The 25,551-nt window shown below is 46.1% G+C and overlaps 1 long non-coding RNA gene across 1 annotated transcript in view; it reads left to right on the top strand.

Annotated features, from left to right (window-relative positions):
- Positions 1–1,768: 1,768 nt before the first annotated feature.
- Positions 1,769–25,551, top strand: part of LOC113218837 — a 72,763-nt gene continuing 48,980 nt past the window's right edge. The window contains exon 1 of the long non-coding RNA XR_003304840.1: positions 1,769–1,993. This is a non-coding gene — a long non-coding RNA (uncharacterized LOC113218837). The remainder of the gene's footprint in view (positions 1,994–25,551) is intronic.

Genomic DNA, 25,551 nt, shown 5'->3' with positions numbered 1-25,551 from the left:
AAAAAACTTTAAAATTATGTTATAAATTATAATTTTTTTTTTTTAATTATACATATATACACACGTATAAATCCAAATGGATACTAAAATCGTAAATCAAAGGAAGGAAACAATATTATTTACGAATTGGAAACGAGCGTAGAACGAGGATGATGGAACGATGATGGTTGGGATGGAGCGAGTTGAGGGAGGAAAAAAAATGGTTTCTTATATTGGAAGTGGAAGAGGAGAAGGACCGGAGGCATCGCGGTGGTATCGGCCGGCGTCCCTTCAATAACCTCGATACAAAATTCTTTTCACCGTTGGCCTGAATGCCTATAGGAAATATGTGAAAGGCCGTCTGATTCAGACGGTCCAGTGTTGGCTCAGTCAGGGCTTTCTGTGCCTGTACGGAACGGGCGGCGTTTGCAAGGCGTCTATAAGCCACGGGCTACCGTAATGAAACATAAATTATTCAATCGAAATCAGCCGCGTGCACCGAGGCGGCCAGTGTTTTTCGCCGAAAACGGCCTTTAAACCGAACCCTCCAAGCTTCTGGCCGGAAGAGAAAAAGGCCGAGGCAAACCTCTCTCTCCGATCTTTTTCTTTTCTGCATCGCTGCAGACTACTCGTTCCGAACGATTTTACGTTTTCATGGGCCGCGTGCCGTCTCGTGTTTGCGCTCGTTCCGCTCCCGCGTAACGAATCGAAAGCGCGCGCCCGCGTCCGCGTTTTTTTTATTACGCCCGTTTGATTGAGCTTCCGTTTCCTTCCTCTCTGTCTCCCTTTCTCTCGCTTTCTCTCTCTGCACACCCACCACGTTCGGTTTTTAATTTCAGGGCCAGGTTTAATTACGCGCACGGTACACGCCAGTCCGCCGTTTCTCCTGAATGTTCGTTTATCGCATACAGGATAACCGTTAGCGCTTCGATTTACCCGAGACTCGAAGAGAAAATCTATTTAGTTAGGAATAATAATACCAAGGGATATATATATTCCTTGCTGAATAACTCGTTTATTTTTTTTTTTTTTTTTTTTGTATGTACTATACCATGTTATAAACACATGTTCAAATTGTCGTTTACACGCGTTACGAATACCATTCTCTCATACTTCCGCGCTGTTTAAAATTGAATGCGAGCCTCGATTTCGGGTGTGTCGACACGCGTGTCGACGTCGATAGGGAATGGAAGACGCTTAGATGGGGCTTTCGAATAAAACAGATGCATCGTGCGAGAAGGGGAAATAGCATGGAACATTGCGATCCTTATATCCTTGTATTATACATTCTCTTACAAAGTGGTGTTCAACGTTTCTCAAATTCGCTTTATTTACAATTATAAATAGTCTTGAAACATATTTTTTTGAATCTAAATTGTCCAATTGTTATTCTATTATTTCCACGTTCTCATTTTTCTCTTCTCGTTTCTTATTTATTTTCGCAAATAACAATACGACGAATTGCTTATGATGAAAATATTCGAGTCTTTTTTACCAACGTATCTTAACGTTTAGAATAACATCGACGGTGTGTTTGTTTCATAAAACGCACGGTGTTCCATCGTTTCGAGCGTGCAATTTGACTTACCAGAGACGTGTATATAGATTTTTATGCAAATTCTATTGATATCCGATCGCGGTTGATGATAGCGCACGGAACGTGTACGTCGTGCTCGTTATAGTTGTGGGAAATCGAGCAAACCACATGAGTAACGACCATCGTCCCTATTGGACGTTGCCGATCGAACGATTATTCTGATTGGTCGAATTTTTCAGACTCGAACACGAACTCGAAAGAGCCTAGGGTAGATTGCGATTAACGGTCGCGTTCGAACGAAGCACGACAGTTTTCGTTAATTGTGTAATCGATCTTTTATCGATCGTATATATTTTAGAAATTGTGTGTATTGTGTAGTTTTATCGAGTCGTATATCGAACAAATGAACAGTGACTCTCGAATAAGAATATCGCGTTCCAGTTTTTCGCCATGAAGGTTATAAATCAATTAGGTTATGTAAGTTATTTTTACATTTATCCTTGAATATTTATAAACGAATAAAGGTACGAATTAATTCAATGTCTTTACATTGAATCGGTTATGTATTATTATATTTAGATTTTACACATTTCTTTCTATTCCTTTGTAATTTTCTATCGAGAATTACGCTTATCTCAAAACGTGATATTCTATATATATATAATTTGATATGACGAGAAGCTTTCATGAGAATTTCATTGATTTCTTTTTCCCTAAAAAAATATCAAAAATAATGGAAATTATTTCAAAAGACACATGTTTGAATTAATTTGTACACTTAATATAGAATAAATATATACAAGATAATGATATATTCGAGACATAACAAATGTCGAGTGAAAATTGCAATTGTAAGTTTAACATAGTTTCGACGATATTATTTTTTTATCTAGTTACTTTACACCTTCGTATTTGTAAGACGATCTTTTTTTTTTTTTTCTTTTGGTAAACATAACAACGACGATGGGTGCGTGACTCAAGGTGTGCGATTACTGGGCGAAACTCGGATCAATTTGAAATATAACCTCCTCGTTATTAATAAAATTTGCATTTACAAGGGCGAGAAAGTGTCACGACACGATACGCGGGACGAAAGACCGTCTCGGTAAATATAGTTAAGTAGGATTTCCGTAATTACGCTCGATAAATTATTACGCGATTCGAAACTAATAATTTTGAAGACACCGTTATATCGCAAACTTTTTTCCATTTCACATCCATTTTTGCCGTATCGTCTTAATATAAAAATTAACAAGTATATCTTTATATATATATATATATATACATACATATTTATATATATATTTACATACATATATAGATACATTAAGAAAGATACGTGTAATCGAGTGTAACGCAAAAATTGCATGTATCGAAATCGATACTACGTTTGACCATTTCCCTCGAAGCGTTGTCACGTAGCCCAGAGAATTCTCCGAGTGAACGTAAAGCCCGTCCAACCCGTTAGGGTTTGATTACTCGTTATCGAGGTAACTCTACCGTCGTCTGGCATCTGATAAAGGCTCGCGAGTAATTATTAATCATAGACCGGGCAGTATAACGATCCATCCGAGTCTTATCTCGGTGTCGAGTGATGTATGCAAGTGGTCGAGGCCTGTATGTAAGGGAGGCGGTATTGCACACCCGACCGAGCCGGTGGTACCTATATTCGTCCTCGTCGTCGTCGTCGTCGTCGCCGTCGTCGCCGCCGCGTTACTGGTTACTACTTGGTCGGTGGGGTTGCAATACTTCACCAAGATAACAACTAATAATCGATAGTGGCATTGCCAGGTACGCAGCCAGGTACACGTATATAAGTACGCGGTCTCGAAAAGACCTTACACCCCTGCTTGCTTCATTCCCCCCGTGCAAGTTGCATCGGTGGGTAGGCCTTACCTTTTAGTCTTCGGTTAACTAACCCAATGGCTGCATGCAAGACGCTCGTAGGTCAAAGGTTGTGAGGCTAACTACTTCGTAAATTATCGTAAGGTTAACAGTTACTCGTTCGTGTGCCGTTCGAACGAATAAGTTGGCTAATGCGTGTACATCTTTTGTCTTATTCTATAAACGATGTTTAGTAGATGTAGACGATGCTCGTTAAGCTCACAATACTCGTCCGTGTAAAAGTAAGGAAATAGAGGATTAATATTTTTCATTTTTGATGGCTGTTTTTTTTAACATTTGAAAGGATTTTTTATTTTATTTTTTACAAAAATCAATTTTCGTCCCAACAAGTGAAATCAAAAAAATCATGTTGATATTCTCATTCGAGAATTTGTATATTTGTCCATTTTTCAAAATTGATTTTTATACGAAATAAAAGAGTATAGTAAAAGTATTTAGAAAACATGTTCTATAGAATCGATTAAAAAATATTCTCGCTTTCGATGCCGGGGCTTGCATTGGGGGTCACACATATACACGCACATGTGTACGCGCGCTCGCGATTGTCCGAATTGACCTTACAAACGTAAATAAAATTTAAAAAAATATTTCAATACGTCGATTTAGAAAGAAAAGCGTGAAAATTAATCGCAGGATTTCTTCTTAATAGTAAAAGTTGAAAGTTTTAAAAGTTTTGCAAAAACTATTCGCGTTTCACGATTAATCGCGATATATTTATTATCATTTGTATTTAGTGGATTTAAAAGGGAAGAAAGAAAACAAAACAAAACAAAACAAGATAAAAAAAAATAATATGAAAAATACGTATCACCTCAAATAAGCCTTTTTATCGCTTTCCAACAATCTACACGCGTAACAAGGGACGATTAGAGAAGAAAGTTATTAATTGTATGAATTTGTAATTTCTATCGATTACGTTTCCGTTTATAAATAATTGCACGCCGCTTTAACATAAGCAATTTTGATTTATCAATGCAAAAAAAAAGAAAGAAAGAAAGAAAAAAAAATCGTCACGGATGAAGAGCGCTCCTTACGACGTAATCGTGGCCTGGTATACCGGTTCGTACGTACGCGACCGTACGTGCCCCCGTAACTTGTTACACGGGGCGATCTATCGTACGATAGAACGAAAAATGTGAAATACGCGATTCACAGATCGCCAACTATATCACCGTTGAAAAACCATTAGGCGGGAAAAGATAATGCATTACAATCGAACGCACGCAATAATCCCTATCGCCTCCGGTCGATCGGCAATAAAATATAAAATTTATAGCGACAATTATCTCGTGTCGTGTATCTAGGTGACGCGTTCGCCGGATCCAACTTGTTTTTCATCCCCTTCCCGCCGCTCCTCTTTTATACCGGGCAACCGTCTCCGGTCATTGGCCAAACGATTCAATAATTAATAGATCGGCGACAGTGTGTCGGCCGTCCACCCGCTAAAATACACACTCGTAGTGTATTCCTTCGATCCTTCGGGAAGATCGTTTCGAGAGATACGCACCGTGGATTTTCTGGGTCGTGTTTAGAACGCAACATCGAACAACATTGGCGACAAGACGGAATTCCCGATAAGACGGTAAGACGGATGAAAAATATTGTTCGAAATAAAGTGAACGAGAGTTTCTTCTTCGAAAAAAAAGAACTTTTGACGATATAAGTACCGCGTAAATGAACTTTTGTCAGTTTGTTTCGATCGGCGAATCACTCGTAGCAGCGTGTACACAACCGAAAGATAATTATTAAATATACTTACGATATTCGTGGAAACGTGGTTATCGTTATTGTAGCGAACGGAACAGTGGTATCGCGCGATACGAACTTCTCGGTTGTATCTGTATCGTGGAAACGATGATAATGAACTGCGCTTAGGAGGGTAATCGTAATATTCGTACGCCTTCCAAATGCGTCCTTTCGAGTTTCACGGTCTAAGAACGTTGAACATCCTCGGGTCCCGTGGGGTGGTTCTACTTTACGATCCGCTTGTCCGCGTACTTTGCAGTCGGCACAAAGGACTACGCCACCTCGTTACGGAGGGACCAGTTAGAATAAAGTGTGATTAGGAAGATAGTTATGACATTTTGTATTATAATTCTGCGAGGGTAAGATCTCTCTCTTTCTCTCTCTCGTTTTCACTTTCTCTCTAGCTTTTCTCCCTTTCGTTCCTCCCCCTTCTCTTTCTCTTTCGTTTCTCGCCGTTTCCATCCCAAAAGGGTTGTTTCCACGCGACATTATCGCCCAAGATTTCAAGAAGGGTGTATTCTTCGAACATCCGTTCCTCGAGCGATATTCTTTCTTCTTTTATAGTTCCGATGTCAAGATATTCTCCGCACCCTTTCTCTCTCGATCGAACGATAGAAACTTTCGAAAGAAGTTGATCGAGTTCGATCAGAGACTTGGAGGGAGTTGCAAGTTCGAGCCGGGGGGAATGGGAGACCGGTATGGGTTTACGGTGCCCGTATTTGATTGTTTAATTAGCAAGATGACCGAGCCCCTCGGTCGTTGCTCGTGGCGCGTTGCTCTCCTTGGAGACAGGGAGGAAGGGTCTCCTCCTCGTGGAGAGAAAGGAGAGAGAGTGTTCTCGGACAGAGAAGTGGTGGTAAGAAACGCGGTGGATACCATAGAGGGATGAAGCGAGTGGAAGAAACGGATCGGAAGGGGTAGGAAGGGGAAGGACAGAGACAAAGAGAGAAGGTGTCCTCGTTCCGAGAAGAGATACAGTCTGAGGAACTCCGAGGAGCAGCGGGCAGGCTGGATTTCTGGTGTATAGGGGTATTAATCCCTGCCCTCAATTACCCTTTGTCTTGGGCGCAGCTTGGTCCACTTGTTAAGACACCGCCACTGTTTGTCTTGAGGAACAGGTAAGGGAGCGGTCGCGGAGGTTTGGGGGCTGTTTCGGTCGGTGCTTTACATACGTCCGTAAACCGGAGACGAACTGCTACCGGGAAGGACTACTGATCGTTGCGGTCTTGCCTCTGTTCTTGATAGAAGTTTCCTCGCAAAGTTCCTGGATCGCGACCGCCTTGGGGAACCTCCCTCTCTCTCTCCCTTTCCTTCTCACTTCGTCTCCTCTGTACAACGTCTCCTCGCGTTTCCTCCATCGATCCCCGTCCTCCGAGCGAGGATCTTTCTTCTACTCTCGTTAACTCTCGATCCCTCCTTCCTCCGTTGACGAGTGAGAAAATTTTGCGGAGAATCGAGCAGATTTGACTTAACACCGCGGGGGGAGGGGGCGATTTTTGACGATGGATTTAATGTATAGACAGTGGTGTATAGGGGGGGGCGAGTGGCGGTGATCGATCGGAAGTGGAATTGAAAGGAGGCAAGGTCGAAGAGTCGGGTAACCGACGGGTGCGAGCGGAAAGAGCGAAAGATGGAGGAGGGGTGGCCGTGCAAATCCCGTGTAAACATTTGCAATGGATTTGCGAGCTATTCAAACGGTTAAATTCTCTTAAGAATTTAGTTTGTACAGGGGCGGTGTGCCACAGGCGGCACCCTCCTTTCGTTACCCTACGTCACTCTCTATATAGAACGTTGGTGGTTCCTCCTTACCCCAAACTACGCGCGACTACGGTCCTCCCCTCTCTCTCTCTCGCTCTCCCTCTTTTCTCCCTCTCTGTCCCTCTATCTGTCAGTTTCTCCCCAGGCTCTCTTACCCTTTTGTATTTCTAACAATTGATATTCTTCGCAGTGTAAAGAAACGGACGAACCTGTCCCACCCCCGTCTCTTTCTTCCGTCGACCCGATGTCGAACAAATAATACGAGCGGAAAATCCGAGGAAATCACCGCCGTGGATAAATCTACCGCCCACTTTTAACAGGGCGCCCGGATCTTTTGATTTTCGCGCTTTCGTCGTCCCGCTCTCGCCACGATCCGATCGCTTGTTTATCCAATGCGGTGTCTTTTTTTTTAAACTTTCGAATTTGGCAATTAATAATATTTTTCACGAAGGGGGATAAATTTCCTGTTGGAAAAGGCGATGCGTGAGTGTATTTAATTAAATATCGCCGAGGGAAATGGGGGGCGGGCCCGATCGATATCCGGATTTTTGGCAGAGCGAGAACGGTGCCAATGAGAAATTAAAATGGACGATCGTCCGGGGGATGGAACACCCTTTCCCCAGAGTCAAAGTTGGACTACGTACGGTGGAAAGGAATATGGCTTATTCGCGTGTTGCCGAAAGTTTGCGGCGGCACAGCTCGCCATCGCATGCCCCGACATTAATAATTACTTTACAACTGATTCCTCCTTTCCGTATTTTATTACGTTTTTCGTAAGGCCAGAGTCCCCCCCCCCGCCAGGGGGGCGTGTATGCGTATATACGCGATCGCCTTTTCCTTCTTCGCACGGTTATAATATTAACCCGTTGCACGCTTGTTATTCCTACGCGACGATAAACATCGGATCGTCTTTCGTTTTGTTTGCCCACCGGCGGACAAATTTGTCGTTAATATTAACGGCGAGCTTGCACGCGCCGTAAAACAAAAATGAATTTACAAATTATTATATTATTCGCATACATTCTTCCGTCGTTGCGTGTTTTTCCTTATTAAACTTGCGATCGGATGGGAAAATTTTTAAATATCAAGAGAAAAAAAAAGAAACAACTTCGAGTTCGGTGCCCTAATCGAAAATTGGGATTCGAAATCGGTTTGGAGGGGTTAGATTCGTCCACGTGTTTTACGAACGTGGTTATGTCGTTAGGAAGATCATACGATTACGTCAGTGTGCATGCAGCAAGCATTCCCGTCCAATCAATATCGGTATAAAATCCGAAGCGAGCAATCGTGTGCAACTGTTTCTAGTGTCGCAGTTGCACGACAAGGGGCGCAATGCGGTGCTCGATTGCATCGTTGGATTAAAGTACGATCGGCGGGTCACGATATACCACGATCAACTCGATCGATGAAGGTCGGAACGCGGCGACGAGCCACCGCCTCGAATCGGAGAGGGGGGAGGGGGACGTAACGCGCTCGTTACGTGCAAAAATTCTCTCTTCGACCAGATCCCTGCATTCCTCGCATTTTTCGCCGAATATTTACACGTTCGATCGCTTCGATCATCCGCCGCGGACAGACGACACGCGAAACCTCGAGGAAAAAGTGCCGTTCTAACACTTATCGCGAGTTATCGCTTCCTGAATCGAAGCCTCGGAGCGAAACGTTGGACGGATAACGTTCCGGTTATTCGTTATTATCCTCTTCGAGATATCGCCTTTATTTTCACATTTTTCCCTTACTTTCATCTTATCTATATATCTATATATACGAATAAGTCATTGATCGTTGGCTTTATCTCGTAAAACGTAAAGAAAAATTGTCGTACGAAAATTTTCGTGTCGCATCCTAGAAAATAGATACAGGGATGATCGATATCCGTACGACAATATAAGCTCGGAAAAAGGTTCGACCGTTAAAGTATCGTAATGGCGTGACACGATACAACAGTTATCGACATGAACTTTGCACTTTGCGTTATGCGCGTGGTTCCGGGTTCGGGATAATCTGAACCGTAAATTGCATTCATATTTTTAGTGAACGTGTAACGAGTGTACAAGAATCGCCGACCGATATGGAAAAACCTCCATTAAAAATAACAGGTTACGGAGTGACGTACAACAAAAGATTACTTCCTATACGGCAGAGCTGGTTTCCTTTAATAAATCCTGGTATCGCGATCAGATAAGATACATTGTAAAACAGGTTGGTATAAAATTTAGTTCACCACTAAATCTATTCTTTTCTCGCGAATTCCCCGTTTGAACCGATCCTTCTTTCTTCCTTCCTTTCCATTTCTACTGTCATCAATTCCTATGCAACCAATCCAACCTTTTCCAAAAAGTTGTTTTAAAATTCGTATAATTTTATCGCGATTCAAAACTTTCTCGATCCAATCCCTTTTTGCATTGTATACGCATTGTATATCGTGGATGCAACGGATGTTGAATAATAGCGATCTTGGATTCGAGTGAAAGAAAAGAACGAGGATTCGAATCGAGGAGTATTTGGGAAAAAGTAATTGCCAAATTGGCTCGGGTGGGGAATGAACGCGGGCCGTCCGATGGCGACGCGGCGCGGCGAGATTCGGAAACAGCGTTAGCGTAGGAAGCTGGGAGCGGTGTGGTTAAAAAGTAAGCGTCCGTGATCCCGTGGAAATGTGTATCGGTGGTGATGGCTGCGGCGCGAGTACCTCGCCACCGCGCTTTGCGATACGTGGAATGACTAATACGTTGAAACAATAGGCTGTCGTCGGCCGCCCGATGGGACTGATGGCTGAAAAGGGATGGGGATGATGGCGTGGTTGGGGGATTCCAATGCACCACTTAAGCGTTTCTATATCCGTAGGTTCGGGCGCCTATACGTACTTCCGAGCTTTTATCGCGGCTGGCTTCTGGGTAGTTGGCGATGTCGACGTCGGTGGTGGTGATGGTGGTGGTGGTGGTGGTGGTGGTGGTGGGCACTGCTCGCGAGATGAGTCGTTGGCATTACGATCATTATCAATGACGTAATTGTTACAAGGAAGTCAACTTTTCCATCGTCCCCGTCATTACGTCGTTACGCGTTCTCCCGTTGCCTCGTTATCGCATCGAGGCATAATAGGGCACTCTAACTTGCCGAGCCATCTGTTTTCCCCTCTTCCTCCCCACGGTTTTTTAAATCGGCGACAACGACGGCGGCGGCGGAGGAGACGCGCTCGCGTCGATATTCACTGTTTGGGTAACACGAGGCCCTTTTTTAACGCTCTGAAACATCGAATCCCGTCATTGAAAACCAATTGCACGATTTGTCGGTTGGGGTGGCATCCGATTGTGCGCACTCTTTGAACGATCAAACCGAGGAATTGGCAATACCTTGGTTGTACGCACACCGATACATATGGAAGAAACTTTTATCCCCGATAATTAGTATCCGCTAATTAGCGTTGTCTGGTTTAATATCGCGTTGAATTCGCGATGATGAAGCCTCTCCCCCCTTTTCTTTCCTCTCTCTTCCTTTTCTCCTCCTCCCTCCCCTTTCTTTCTTTTCATTCTCTCTCTTTTCTTTTTCCTTTTTCCCTTTCTTTCTTTTTTTTTTTTTTCTTTTTTCAAAGTTTTTTCCCCGCCCGTCGAATTCCACGCGAGGCAAGATCGAGCCTCGTCAAAGGATGCTGCCTCGCGTAACGTAATACACGCGTTTCCACCTGGGTGGAAGGTGCTCCTGTAGTTTGATAAAGTCAAAGTTCAAAGTCCGCGGGGGTGTGGTGTGAGAATCGCGGGGAGGGTGGTGGAAACGGGGATGGTCGATCCCAGCCGACGGTGATTGCTTCTCCCCCAGCCTGCCTTAAAATTGACGTCATATTCGTTATCCTTTCGACCCTTCTTCCACGCCATCCTCACGTCTCCCGTTCCTCTGCCTGTGGGCATCTCTTTCTGCATGCGTATAAGCTTACATCAACCCTTCTCCACATGGCCACACCCAGTTTCAGAGGCAGAGTACCTCGGAGCTGGGATTTACTTGGCTGCAAATAAAAAACTCTTCCTTTGCTGCTGTTTTCGGTGTTTCATTCCGTTTCAAATTTATCTCCTTTCCGTACTTTTCTGCCTCCTCGTTTGCACCATCGACTAGACGTCGATGTTGCGAAAATTGATTAATCCGTCGCATCGCTTTCGATATTTATCTTTCGATAAACTTCTCCTCGTTTTCTCCTCTTCGAGATCATCTCCAATAATTATCGAATATTGGTCCCGTTGTTCGCGTTATTTCTAATACACTCGAACGGAGAGAAGAGAAGAAACGATGTTTAACGACGATTGAAATCATTATATTTTATTTCTCGCGACGTTCGAAACGAATATAGAAAAAGAGAAGAGAAAGGAGGAGAGGGAAAAAAACGAATGGTTGAAACGATAGAATTACGAGTTTGGCCGATTGATCGAAGGCACCGCAATAATTCCCGAGATAGAAGCGAAAAAAGAGGAGAAGGCTTTTGCAAACGGAGAACACTGGCCCATCCCTTACCACGACGCCCAACGACTCCCTTCTGAAAGAGCTTCCATCCCGGGAGAGAGCTTCCATTACTAATCCATGCAAAAACCAGAATATCTTTATCCCTCTGCACGCTGAGGACGTATTTCCGGAATAAATTCCATTGGATCCGCGAGATCTCTCTCCTGTCCCTTTATATTTTCAGGAGCGATTAATTTATTTCGTCCGCCCGAATATATTCGATTTACGAGTATCGTTAATTCTCATCGACCTATCGACCTAATTCTACCTCCCCTTAATTTTCGCGATAATATTCGTTATCGATTCGTTCCACTCTTTCTCTCCCCGTATGATATTCCCGTCTATGCACGGATTAACCTTTATCACGAGTTATTTAACTCGAATCGATCGACTATCGACGAACGGAGGAGAATTCGGACGAGGAAAGAAATTCGGAGAAATTTGAAGAATTCGAAGAGAAGGAAACGATCGACGAATTATTTCGCGCTGGAAGAAGCGGGGGAGGGAAAAAGTTGCGAGTCTGGAAATGCGTGTGTCGTTGAAGCAGTGGGCAAAAGGCGGCGAAAGGGTTGAAGCTGGAGGAGAGCTCGGCCTCGAAAGGGGAGAAAGGTAGAGGTAGGGGGTGAGGTAGACTGGAGGCAGCGGTCAGGGGAGGGGGTGGGGGAATATGGGGGAGGTTGGAATACGAATATGAGAATTAAAGCCGTCGAAGGAATTAAAGCGTATAACCATGGCTCGGATCTCGGAGCTGTGCCCGTCCGTCCGTCCGTCCATCCGTCCGTCCGTCCGTCCGTTGGTCGGTCGGTCGGTTGGTTGGTTGGTTGGCTGGTCCGTCGGTCTACCTCCCTGGATCTCCGTTTATCCGTCTGTATTCCTGTCAGAGAATCTGAGCTGCTCCACGGATACCGGCTATCGGCTCAGCCACTTTCCCTCTTCTTCTCGCGCTCACGTCCGGATCCTTGCAAAAATTATTCGACGGGGAAAATTACATCCCCTCCGTTTCACGGATGGGAACGCGGAGGGGATTAAAACGGTTTTTAAAACGATATAAAAGGATAAGCAATCGCGAGTTTGAGAGCGCGTATCGAGAGCGCGTTTTCTTTTTCCCCTCCCCCCTTCCTCTGGATTTGAACGGAGATTTTCAAAGATTTGGAGGAGGTGGAGGTTTGGGCGTCGTTTCTTTGGGCGCTTCGCGGGCGGAAACAACGGCTCGTGACGGCTCGCAGTGCTCGCAGATTCGTGCACACGTCACGGAGTCAGCACTAGCAAGTTGCCTCTCCACCAACCGCACCTCTATATCAATCACTTGACCGGTGGCTATCCACCCTTCGACTATCACCCTTCGTTCACCCTGCCCGTTTCTGCGCGGTACCGCCATCCCCGTCACCGTTCTAATCCTCCTCCTCTTCCTCCTCTTCTTCCCTCTCTCTCTCTCTCTCTCTGTCTCTCTCCGTTGCTCTTTCCGCTCAGCCTACGTTTCCATCTTTGTCTCATGGCGCGTTACACAGGCGCCAGGCCGCACCGCTAACCGATGTTCAGATTGATAATTTATGACTGTTAATTATGACCGTGCGGTTTCGCGTCGGTATTTGACCGTGCGCGTAATCGCGATTTCGAGACTACGGATTGTACGGATACGTACACTCGTAACGCCACCCGAAGACGTCAAGACCCGATTCCTACGTTTTCACAGTTGGCGTGTTTCATTATATTATATTCATTATCGCGTAACTTAACAAGGAACATAAGAGGAAGAAGGAAAATTTGGAATTCGAAAGAAGCGAAGATTAAAGATTAAGGAAAATCGTTGACGTTCTTCGTAAAAAAAAAAAAAAAAAAAAAAAAGAAAGAAAGGAAGGAAAAAAAATCAGAAAGCAAAAATTTGGCCGAATTGTAGAGTAGAGCCGGAACGAACAAACGGTGGCATCGTTAATACGGAATGCGACGATACAAAGAGGTATCGAGATAGGTGTCGCTGCGCTTGTCTCCACCGTTTTTCACCGGTGAACGTGTCACCACGTTAGACAGTAACGGCCGGGACAAAAGCGGGCGCTAGGAAACGTTGCGCGTGTCCCGGCGAAACGCATAATAGTCTCGCATCGGCTATGAAGAATCGCGGTCCTCGCAGTGACGCATTGTCGTCGTCCCGATCCACCGCGTCGCTAACGCTCGCTCGTGATCCCGTTTCCAACTCTTTTGTCGCCTCTCTTCCCCTCTTTCCCTCTCTCTCTCCCTCAGTTTCCCCGAAAAAAGGAGAAAAGGAAAGAAAGGAAAGAAAAGGGAAAAAACATAACAACGCTCTTTCGCACTAATCGTCCCGCGTCTCGTCCCGAGATTCGACGGAAACGCGACTTCGCACGCGTGTTTCACTCTTCCTCGCCGAGGAATAAAGCCGCGCTATCCGTTCTTCGTTCTCTCTCTCTCTCGATCCATTCAGATAGAAGAGACAGATAGAAGGGACTTAGTTGCCGCTTCGTATCATTAAAATTGAGATATTGACAAAAGAGTGGGTTATATATATATGGATACTATATGGCACGTTTGATTTTATGATATATACGTGTGCGTGTTATATATATTATATATATATTTAACGGTGGATGAAGCAGCCTCTGGGGAATCTCACAGATCAATGGGAATATTGAACAATTGTCTCTCTAGCGCCACGGCTAAAACGAGCGGCCAAGACAATCAGCCCTCCGCGAACAATGCGTAGCTTAATGACGTAGCAGCACCGTTTTCGCCGCGCATCACGCTTCGTCCTTCCACCCCTCTCCCTCCTCTCCCTCCTTCCTTCCTTCACTTTTGTCAACGCGCTCTTCGTCTCGCCGGATAAAATATTACTATTAAAATATTAGCTTAGGGGAGGCTTGACGCGTCCTCGTTGAAGAATTGCCGATCGATCGATTGCGAATCGATTTTTTCTTTTTCCGTGGATTTGGACGATTTTTCGTTCAGAGATTCGACTCCTCCTCGTCGGAAGGGGAAGGATCGGCGGCGGCGTTGGTTGATCGAGGAGAGACACAGTGGCACGATGGTTTTCTCCTTAAGGTTTGGTCTCCGCAGTGGCAATGGCATTGGCGGCGGTGTGTTTTAGGGATCAATAATTTATGTAAATGTGTACGCGGCAAGGGCGCTACCGTGTGGCGGTGAGTTACAGCTATGAGGGTAAGGGGGTAGGGTGGGTGGGTGGTTGGGTGGTCGGACGGTGGTGGTGGTGATGGTGGTGGTGGCGATGGTGGTGGTGGTGGTAGTGGTGGTGGTGGTGGCGGCGGCGGATGAGGAAGGAGGAAGAGGAAGGAGGAAGGTGGTTAGAGGAGAGGTGGAAGGGACGAGGTTTAGGGGTGAGTCGCGGTACGGTGGCGGTGGCAGACCGACCGAGGGTGGAGAAGATCGCGACACGAAGGGGTTTGACGTCCAACCCTTTCATCGATTGTACTTCTCTGCTCCCTTTTATCCCTTGGCCGTATACCACCCTATCCCCTAACCCGTTCCACGGTGCTCGAGCGCGGCAAAAGCAGCCATCGACTAATGCTCGATAATTCCCGCCGCGTTTGTTCGCGCGAATATTTTCTCGACTTTCCAGTGTCGTGCCGAATCGCCTCCTACTCGAACGCTCTTTTCGCGTATCTTTGAAATGCACGCCACCCCCATCTCGCCTTCCGCGCGTTTTCCTTTCATGCCTTTGTTCCTCGGGGGGGAAGGGAAACCGCGGTGTATCCGCGAATAATATTTTCCACCGGCTCTCTCTCTCTCTTTTTCTCTCCGTCTGTTTACGACGTCGCCGACGACAACGATGCCCCTGCATAAATAACAACGCGATTCCAGTGTCCATTTATTACGTTGAACTAATTAGACCGGTGAAATTATTTGCTCGTTTACTATATTTCTGTCTTTGTAATTTCCTGCCTTGTTACACGAGGCGCCGCGCGTGTCCGTGGTGGATCTGACGTTTATGACAGCGATCGCTACGTCTCTCGAATCGCGCTCTCCCTAACCGATCACCATTTCCTCAATTTTATTTTCAACGTTATCGTTCGTTCATTCGTTTAAAATGTTGGAAACGAAGAAGAGAAGATTTCGAGCGGACGGAGAGAGTTTTGATTCGTCCGCTGGGACAGGTGGAAAGTCTGTGGTGCAAGAATTCGCAGGTATAGATAGGGATGGGAGAAGGGTGTCGAGGAGGAAGAAAGAGAATCGGTGGTTTCGACCCTTGGTCTTTCTCTCCATTTCTGCTCGCCACTGGCGTCATCCCGTCGTTCCCTACCCTTTGATCCCCCCAATAATCAATATATTCTAACATAACTCTAATGGCTACCCCATTTGAATACAGCCAAATCCACCCTACGGTTCTTTGCATCTCGCGGAGCTCCGACAATACCAATCATCCGAAATATTCCCTTTCTCTATTCCCCCCTATCTTTTCCCATCTTCGTTCTCGCGGTCGTTGTCTGCCAGAGCCCCACGCTCCTCGCTCCGGTATTAAAACTTTCGAGGATGAGATCTCGCCCACGCTCCTCGTCTCTCCTCTCCTATCTCTCTCTCTCTCTCTCTCTTTCGATCAACCCCGCTCGAATTTCTTCGATGTCCGGTCTTACGCGTGTATTTTCTTCTCCACTCTCTGCCTTTTTGCGAAACACCCATTTGGAATCCGCTAATGGAAACTCGAAAGAATATTACTCTTCTTCCTTCTCGATTCCTTACTTGGATAATAACGGATGGATCCTTTATTTTTTTCTTTAAACGGGCGCGCGAATTCGGAAAATTGATCGATTCGCCGATAGATAATGGAAATAACGAAGGTTAACGAAGAAAACTTTTCCAGCCCCGAGAGAGATGAAGAGATGGGAAGGTTAAATCTCGAAGGGGCGAGAGGGAAAAGTCGTTGGAGAGACACCTCGGGTCGCGCGATCTTTTCGCGATGAAGGAAGGCGGCAACCCTCTCGGGGGTGAGGAGGATAAGTCGAGCGAGCTAATAAATCAATTCCACGGCAAAAGCGGACGGCGGCGCGGAACGTTTCTCTCTCCAGGTCGGTTTTCGGTTTCGAGTGCACTCGATCCGAAAATAAGGATTTACATATTCATGCAAAGATCTCGCGTTCGTGGATCCAGCGGAAGGAGGCGACGCAACGTCGACCGAACCGAGGATAGTTTGTAATGGGATTTTCACCCCGTTTCGAGACCCATTCCCACTCCTCCTGTCCCACTCTTTCCTTTCCCGCTCTTTCGCTCTCGTATCGACGAGCGCCTCGCGTCTCCGAACTTTCCCCACCGATTATCGCTTCCTCTTTCCCTCTCCGCGATTATCTCCAAGAAACCGCCACTATTTATTATCTCGAGTTTCGAGACTTTCCTCTTCTCAACGAAGAAACAATTTCCAATTTCGATATCGAGTTATCGTTCGATTTTCCCGCGCCAGATTCTCGTCAGAATTTTTCACTCTGCCAGAATGGAGGAGAAAAAAAAAAGGGCGTCGATGACACGGCCTTGTATATCTTGTATCTTCGCTGTTCGTTATTCGAGGAGGAAATAACGACAAAAGCAATTGAAGAAGTTTGGCCGTAAAAGGTTCGGGGGAGAATCGGGGAGTAAAGGTAAATTGCATTGGCTCTCGCTACACTTGGTTTCAAACTCGGCGCGGTATCCTGTCGCATCCGCGCTCGTTCTACAACTCTCCCCCTAACCGCCTCCCTCGAATCTCGCAACCTCGTCACGTACGATTTGTTTGAACTTTGCTTTTACTCATAGCTTCTCCATTTCCGCGATTCGCCGATACCGCGTTACCTGGCGCCTTGAATTCTCCCTCCCCACGTGGAGGTGGATCACGTGGCTCGTGTAAAAAGGAACGGGGGGGGGATATTCGGAAGGTGACGGTTCGTGAATCGAGAAAAGGAAGCGGGACGGCGGGGGTGTGCGCGTGTGTGCGCGATAAAACGAGTGTTTATTGCTGAGGGGAGCGAGATAGCGGGGGGTGGAGGGGGATAGGAACGAATGAAAAGTTGTCACATTTGTTTCGCCGCGATAAAGGGCGATGTCTAAAGTAAATTCGAAGCCTCCGAAACAACTTCGTTGTTTACGAATATTTTCCTCGATGGAACGGCCGCGATAAAAGAAACGCGAGAAGTCGAATCTCTTCCAAACGTATCGTTTGGAAAAGAATTTCGAATCGCCGAGAATGAAACGTGTCGGTTATTCGATCGAGTTTTCGAATCGTTGAATTTCGAGACACGAACCACGAGGCGGATAACGCACGATTGGAATTCGGAAAATAGGAACCAAGAGGGGGGAAGAAGAGATAGAGTCTCTCTCTCTCCATCCCCTCCGCGTGCAACTTTATACTTTAAATCCTCCCTATAAATATCACGCTTCTTTGGGCCGGTTTCCGAAAGATTGGCTCGCGGTATCCTTCGTGGGAATCGCTCACCGCTTTGCGTCGATATATCAAGGGATGAAACCCTCCCCGATCCCCTACCAAACGATTCGTCATCCCCGTTCCTTGTAAAACAGGCCACTGGTTTTACGCGTTATCCCCGATGCCTCTCTATCATCCATCAACCGCCGGCCAAACAAAATCGCGTCGCGTTAACGTCACGTAAACGCGGTATACGTTACAGTTTCTCGTTTCGAAGAGATTCGAAGAAATCGAAAAATCTCGTTTACGTAATAATAATAAACACGCGATGTATGTACAAACGGGAGGTGAGGACATAGGTAAAATGAAAAATACGAGAGGCGTTTTAAAAAACGTTTATTTCACGGTACAGGACGAAGAGAGAGAAAGGAAGAGAAAGAGAGGAGAACCAGAGGGTTTCACTTCTCTTCCGAACGGAAGAGCAAATATTTCGCAAATACGCGACTCTATAATTGTTTGCCAATGCGAACGTTTAATTTATATCCCGGCCCGATTCAACAAGTGCTCCAGTCACGTTCATCCGATTATCGGAATTCTTGCGTCTCTCTTCCATGCGCGCGGTCGCGTGTCCGCGAGGTCGATGATTTATCGACTCCGGAATCGCCTCCGTTAATCCCCTCCCCCCAAACCCGTCCGCTTTTCCCGCGTAAAAATTCGGCAACCCCCGTGGGAACCGCGCACCGCGCCCCACGAATCGAAGATGGAATGCTAAACAGGGGAAAGGGTTGAACCGGGTGGGATATCGTCGTGTTAAGGTGCGGCCAAGTCCTTGGCCCAACCTAACCCAACCTAACCAACCCGGCCGCCTCGCGCATTTGGATAAGTTAAACTATAAATTAGACGGATCACTGGTAGCTACTCGAGGAAACGTTGTCGGCGGCTGAATATGTATGATTTATACAACGAGAACCCGACTACTCACCGATATAATTCGACCCATCCCGGAGGCGTCTCCGATTCAATCGTCCAATCCCTTCCCCTCGATCCCCGTTACCCGTCCCTATACACGATCGATCGAAGGCGAGTCGAATATTCTCTTTTCTTCTCTTTTTACGATCAATCGTATCGAGCGCGTGCTCTAATTAGACGGAGATAATAAGCGGGGAGAGGGGAAGGGAAAGAAAAGAAATGGAAGGGAGAGTTAGCTAGGGGCAACGAGGAGGAGGAGGAGGAGGAGGCGAGGATTGTCGCTCGGGCGCGTCTTCCCGCTAATGGCGTCGTTATTTTAAAATACCACGATCGTATTTCCCCGCGGCCCACCGCCAAGAATATGCCACGGCGAATCGAACTTAATCTACGCGAAACCCGTTTCCTTTTCTTCTCCCTCCCTTCGGGAGAGGAATCTAAATCATGTAAGGATTACGGGATCGCGGGCTACCCACCACGCCCGGCCAACTCGCATTTTCGAAACATTTAAATTCTTATACGCGAATAAATAGCAAGAATTTTACGCGCGATAAAATATAGATTTCCTACGGGGTTGGAAGAACAACCCGCCTACCTCCCTCCTCCGCGAGGGTGGGTGGGGTAGAGAGTGGAAGGACGCGGTCATAAAATCATTGATATGAAAATATAGCCTTTTCACCCTCCATCCCTTCATCCCCCGTCTTCCTTCCTTCAGCCGACAGAGTCGAGCGCGAAGGAGGGGGAGGAAATCTGCGTAAGGAAAACAGAGTTGGTGGAAAGATTGTTTGAGGATCGATAAGTATCGAAAGAGAAGAAGAGGAGAAGGAAATGATGGAAAATGACCCCGAATCGGAACGATTAAAGGCGCGGGGAGGAAGTTGGAGAGATCAAAGGGTGTTGTTCGGTAGTAAAGTAGAGAACGGGTTTCCAAGACTCCTCCGGTTTAGGGAGTGGATATATTCTATCGCGAGCAGAAGGCAGGAGGGTTCGCGTCGCCGGCATCTAATCCAATAATTTAATTTCAGGATCCCGGCTAAAGGGGATTTGAAGTATTAGCCGGAGGAATTTGTGTATCTTTGATTAGTATTCCATTCGGCACGGTGCTCGGCCTCGCTCGATCGCGGTTATACGCGAATCCTAAATCAACTACTACGAGTTGCGATGCGGCTACCTCTTCACCTTTTACCAAAGCCAAAGCGAAGAAACATACATATCTCTCCTCCCTTCTTCCGTTCGTTTCAAACAACGTGATTAACGTAATACACGTCGAGAGATTACAACCATTTTTTTCCTCCGTCCCTCTTTTTCCATCTCGAAACGCTCGAGAAAAAAGAAAAGAGGAAAAAAGGAAGGGAGAATATCATCGGTTCATCGGGAATTACGATGAAATTAATTCGACTCTATTGCTGCATTCGATCGGTGGTAACGCGCGATTTCTCGGGGTGTAGGATCGGATGGCGCGATGCTGCCTGCCACGTATGCGTGTATACATACGTATATGTGTATACGAACTCGCGGCGTATCCAGCTTTCGCGGCCATAAAGTTCGAGTTTACAACGCGAAATGGACTGGAAAGCAAAACGCGCAAAAAAAAGGAGAAGAGTAACGAGGACGAGGCAGCGCGCATGGAGGCAGCGGTGGCGAAAGGACGAGCGGGGCAGAGTTTCGCGTTCCAACGGTGGAAAAGGAGAGGATCCGGCTCGGCTCGTGAAAGGGGGCGACGGATACGCGGTGTTAAAAGGAGAAAGAGGAAAAGAGCGCGGCTTCGGAGGCGAGAGACGGACGGACGGATGGATGGATGGATGGATGGATGGATCGGAAGGGTGAAGGCGGGTGGGATGGAAAGCGTGGGCGGAGTGAGCGAGCGAGAGAAAGAGAGAGGGAGAGAGAGAGGAGAGGTAGCAGCAGTCAGAGAAGTAATATCCAGCGCAACGTTCCGGCAGGATGAGCTTTAATTGGAATATGGATCCGCTCTCTGTCGTTTCCCGATACTCCGATAAATTATCCTACGTACCATTTGCCCCGGAAAGCGCCACTTCAATTCGTTGCCACGTTCGAAGCGTAACACCTAGCTGAAAGAGATGATGCGCGCCATTCGAAGCGAATGAACATGATGAAGTGCGAAGCGTGGATTTTAAAGCGACGCGATTAAGCTCAATTTCCCGTGATTCGATTTATGCCGCGTTAAATAAAAAAAAAAAGAAAAAAAAGAAAAACCATCGCTATTCAATTACGTAAACCAGCGCCCACTATCGCGAAAATTTCCTCGCGCCCGTGTTTCTTCCGATCGAAATCGTCTTGAAAGAAGAAAAAGAATCGAACGCTCTTCCATGTATACGAATCTATAATTATATATATACATGGATACGTATGTATATATATATATACATACGTATATATATTTATATATAAACGTATCTATTCGCACTTTGCTCACAGCCGGATCGTGTGCAGGGGGCGGGTTGTTCGGAGACCGAAGAGAAATGCCAGGCATTAGGATTGGAATGGCGGGCAATGACGGAAGTTGATTCGCCACGTTCCGCCTGGGACTTGGCCGCCGCTTCGCGAGTTGTGATCTATATACCCGCTATATTCCTGCTACCACCACCCGTCCACCCATCCTCTGGGATTCCACGTGACGTATGTGGCTACCTGACGAGAGAAAACAATCTTCGAAAATATATCGCTCTTACCTGCCCACCGATGCAGGATACCTTTCCTCTTATCAACGAATACCATCCATCGGATCCTCGAAATTCATCTTACCCGCCTTCTATTATTCTTCCCTCCTTTTGATCCCCGAGAAATATTCCGTGTATATTTCGCCTAGAAATGGTATCGCGTATTGTTGAAGACGTTTGATAGAAAAAAAAAAAAAAAAAATACGAGAGAACGTATCAATTGGAAGATATTATTTGTAGCGAAGGAACGATTGATATCGGGCAAAGGAAATCGGCGACGAGTAACGCTGTTTGTTTTTCCACTATCGGTCTTCGGGGGTAAACGCGTGCGGTTTAGCCAATTCGCCCCTTGACCGAGAAAAATAACTATCGGCCTTGGGAATACGTTTACGACCGGCCCGGGTCCGGTAATTCTATTACCCAAGGATTTTTTTTTTTTTTTTCGCTTTATACTTTATCGGAATCGCTGCTTTTTTTTTTTTCCTCTCCCTCTTTCAGAATCCTCGTTTCTGGACCATTCGTTCCTCTAATGAGGTTCAAACGCCTCTCGGGGGCCATCGATATATATATTCCATCCGAGTTCCAACCGATTCAATTTTTCCTCCCGATTTTCCGCAATTCTAACGATTATCGTTGCTCGCCCCGTTTATTCCGCAAATCGCCGATAACGCGACCTAACAATCGGATTACGTACGAAATATATATCATATGGGAATAGTTTTTGGAACGAGTTCTTGAAAAATTTTGAAACTCGCGTAACTCGCGACGTGGATCTTTTCCTTCGAAAGGATCGATATTTTTAACATTTTCGTAAAATTCAAAAGTATCTCGATCGTGAGATTTTGTGAGATATTATCCAAGCCCTTCCAACGACACGCGATCGAAGATGAAAATCTTGGGGAATCTCGAGATCCATCTTTCGTGAAAATGTTCGTCATCGACGAATTCGAACTCGCCGTCGAGTTTGGCTCTCGTATTTTTATCGCAACGTTTTCTCTTCTTTTTATTTGTGCGTTCGCATAATATTCTTTTATAGCTGTCCACGTTGCTCTTACACTAATTGCACTATCCCGTTATTGCTACGGCGCGTAGCAATTTTCCGATACAGCTCCAATTTTCCCTTTTCCCCTCTCCCACATATATGTGTATGTATATAGGCTGCGAATCGGGCTGCGGGACGTTTGATCGCTGGTCCTACGACGTATCAATCTTTTTCAAGGGCCGGTGAACCCCCATTCGAGCCGTGCAACGCGCTCGATACGCACGGGACATTTGCATGTCCTTTATGAAAATTCTATAGTTTATGGCCACATTTGTATGTATTATCGTATTAGCATATTCCAAAAGACAGCAATCTCAATATTGGATAGCGTATACTCGGCTGTATCGCTTGTTTACCACATCCCCCTACAGCCCGAGACGGAGCACCGCGCACGTGTCCCCCACCCGCACCCTTCCCCTCCTCGAGAGAACGCCTTTATTCTTTCGCCCGAATTTTCAATACGGAACATCGAAAACGATGCAAAACATCGCTTCGCGAGGGGAAAAGTTTCCGCGAAGCGAGCGTTCACGTTCAATTTCATAAACACCGAGCTCGAGGGATGCGATAAGTATGCGGGTTTCGGGGGGATTTCGAATGTAAAGCAAACGTTCGAACGTTGTTCCCAGATTTCGCAAAGTGTCTCCATTATATTCGCGAATTTTTTTGTATTTGGAATTTTAAGTTAAATTGGCGGAAACGAGGACTTGTACGAGGGGAATCCTTCCTTCTGATATCTTTATGTATAATGGTAGAAAAGTGATATATAATTTGATAATATTCAAAATTATCTTATCCAAGATTGGAAGCTATCGTTACGAATCGTAATTATTGAGAAATAAAAGAGAATTACATTGCGTCGATACGTTTACAATTCTCTTAGGATTATATCTACGCCGATAGATCGTCGTTTTGGAAAGAAAATGGATTTAACCAATTTATTCGCTTTAAGAGATCTTTAAAATTTAATAATTTCTCGAGAAGATCGTTACGTAAACGAAATTGTATTGTATCGTTGTATACGCGCGATCGAAGGAACCGTTTCCATCCCAGCGAGATGTTTATCGCGAAAATCGGGAGGGGGAAGGGAAGAAATCTGCATGTTATTGGATCCATACGAGTTGGAATCGGATCGTTTGGCGAGATCAAACCATTCGTACGAGAAGGTTTTCTCGTCCTACTGATATCATGTGCGAAGGCTCGTATACGTTGCCAAGCAACCGTCCGGAGGGTGCCTTCTTGCCCGCATCGACGTGGTTTTAGCTGGTTTACTCATTTAGGCGAGGTAACAAGCCTACGCGAGAAAGATATGGAAGAAATCTGGCGCGAAAGGAATCGAGGAGGGAGGCAGATTACAGTTCCTCTCTCTCTCTCTCTCTCTTCTCCAAGAAGAAAAGAAACCTGAAACCACGCTGAGAAAAAAAGATACGCATCCAGTATATTCTTCCCATTCTTTCCTATTCTTTCTTGAAAAACGCGTTCGACAAAATTCTCGACCATCATCGATTATCGCTTAACCGACAAACGGATAATAGGTATCGAGGTTGTCTTATAGACAGAAGAAAGGAGAGAGAGAGGAGTGGATAGGTTTGCTGGAATCCTTGGCGGAGGAGATCGATGCCACCCCACCCCACCCTCCCCCTGGTGAGAATCACCGTCGCGACCGGGGCGCTAATCAACCTAGTGCAGCTTCTAATACGCTGGAAGGCATTTAATCTCGACAACTTGCTAACGACCTGACCAACACGCTATACACATCGCCGATAAGCGAGACAACCCCTACTCGCAAGAAGCGGTTCCCCGATACCTTCTCGCCGGCTCGATACTCCCCGTTCGTTTCCTCTTCCATCCACCCTGTCGACCCTGTCGCAGGAGGAGGAGGAGGAGGAGGGGTCCACTTGGATGCTCGTCGTGGATATCGTTCGCGGACTCCGTATACACGCACAAAGGCGGAGAGAGAGAGAGAGAGAGAGTGGAAGCAGGAGGAGGCGGGTGTCGAAGAAGAGGGTCGCGCGAGGAAAGGGTGCGGGCATTAGGCAGGCGCCGGTGCACGTTCCCGAGCTCGTTGCCAGTTCAACTGTATCTCCACGGCGTTACTTGTCCCATAAACAGGGAGGAGCAGCGATGGTATTCTCCAGTCGATGGTCTTCGGATACGATGCCGCCTCAGCCTCCTCCTCCTCCTCTTCCCAGTGTTACTGTTGTACACGTGCCCGCTGTGTATACGTATATGTATATGTATATTATATATATAGTTTTGCGAACTATCGCCGTGCCATGCCAACCCAATTCAATTTAAACTTCGATGCTCGCGGGGGGTGGTTGGCCGGGGGATCGGGAGATTCGTAATGCGCACGCGCACCCGCCACTAAATCGCCCGAAATTAATGCGAGTTATTAGTTGACGGCGATAATTAGGGGGCAATTGCACCGAAAACCGACGTCCTCGTACCGTCGAGGAGAGAATTCCAAAGCTGCGCGATCGACCCTTTCTTATCCGACTAGCCGCAGCTAGTATTATTCGTAACGATGATATTCGGATATACACGCGCGTTTCCAAATAGTCGAGCCACCTTTCGATCTTTCCACGAATCGAGAAGGTATATTATATTACGATATACGGTGCAGTGTGCTCGGATCTCCACGAGTCGCTATACACTACTTAACTCGATGTATATTTGCATGCACGCAGGCACGCACGCACGCACGCACTTTGTCCGAAAGGAGGGTTGCTTCAGCGCGGAAGGGAGAAATATATATATATGTAGAGAGAGAGAGAGGAGAAGGGGTAGATGTGTGCCTCGTGCTCGTTAATATTCATACAAGCCATGAAGCACGGCGTCACACACTCGTATAAAGCTTGCTCGTATAAAGTATCGGTAAATAAATCATAATGCGTTATCGCGTATTTGAATACGTTTGATGCCAAGTTTCGAGGATCTCGCAACTTTGGTCTCTTGATGGAAGGAGAGAGAGAGAGAGAGAAAGAGCAAGTTTGAGACCGCAAATTACAATCAAGATATCGTAGCGTTAGGATTTCCAGTGATTTTTCGTTCCCGATATTCCAACCGTCTTGGAAAATGAAAAATCGCGTTACAATCGAAA

The sequence above is a fragment of the Apis mellifera genome, linkage group LG6 (genome assembly GCF_003254395.2).
Source record: "Apis mellifera strain DH4 linkage group LG6, Amel_HAv3.1, whole genome shotgun sequence".
In the NCBI taxonomy this organism is placed as follows: Eukaryota; Metazoa; Arthropoda; class Insecta; order Hymenoptera; family Apidae; genus Apis; species Apis mellifera.
This window is presented reverse-complemented; position numbering and strand designations above follow the sequence as displayed.